Below are 518 nucleotides of genomic sequence, written 5' to 3' on the forward strand. Positions count from 1 at the left end.
TGCTGGGTGAGATGCTTGTGGGTTGGAAATGTTGAGAAGAAATAACTAGAGAGAAATGCTTTATACACCCATGCTGCCTATATATATATATAGTACAAGAGCCGAGAAGAAAAAAAGCAGTTATCTCACCCTAATTTTTGATTACTTTAATGAAAACTATGTATAATTACTGGTCAAAACTGTTGAGTCTGCCAGTATAGGTAGGGGGAAAGAAATGGCGGCTGCTCTAAAACATTAATTTTTCATTCGGAGCTCTATATCTTTACAACTACCAACAACACTAGAAAATCTGAAAGAAAATTATTCAGTGAAGAATAAATTTTCTGAAATAAGAGCCATAATAGAGCTACTTATGTTCAATAGTTGATTTATGAAGAACATTATTTCAGAAACCAGAGGACCTACAGATGTCTGTCAGCACTGAAATTAAAGCTAGTTAAATTTAAAATTAAAATTAAAATAGTTAATAATGTTTATCTTTGTAGGAATAGTAGTTTATATGGTATTTGACAAAATAA

General features: G+C 31.1%; 1 protein-coding gene across 1 annotated transcript in view; it reads left to right on the forward strand.

Annotated features, from left to right (window-relative positions):
* Positions 1–518, forward strand: part of LOC106680717 (ATP-dependent translocase ABCB1) — a 75,252-nt gene that overhangs the window by 691 nt on the left and 74,043 nt on the right. The window lies entirely within an intron of this gene.

This window comes from Halyomorpha halys, unplaced genomic scaffold (assembly GCF_000696795.3).
Source record: "Halyomorpha halys isolate HHAL.00 unplaced genomic scaffold, Hhal_1.1 Scaffold282.1, whole genome shotgun sequence".
Taxonomy (NCBI): domain Eukaryota; kingdom Metazoa; phylum Arthropoda; class Insecta; order Hemiptera; family Pentatomidae; genus Halyomorpha; species Halyomorpha halys.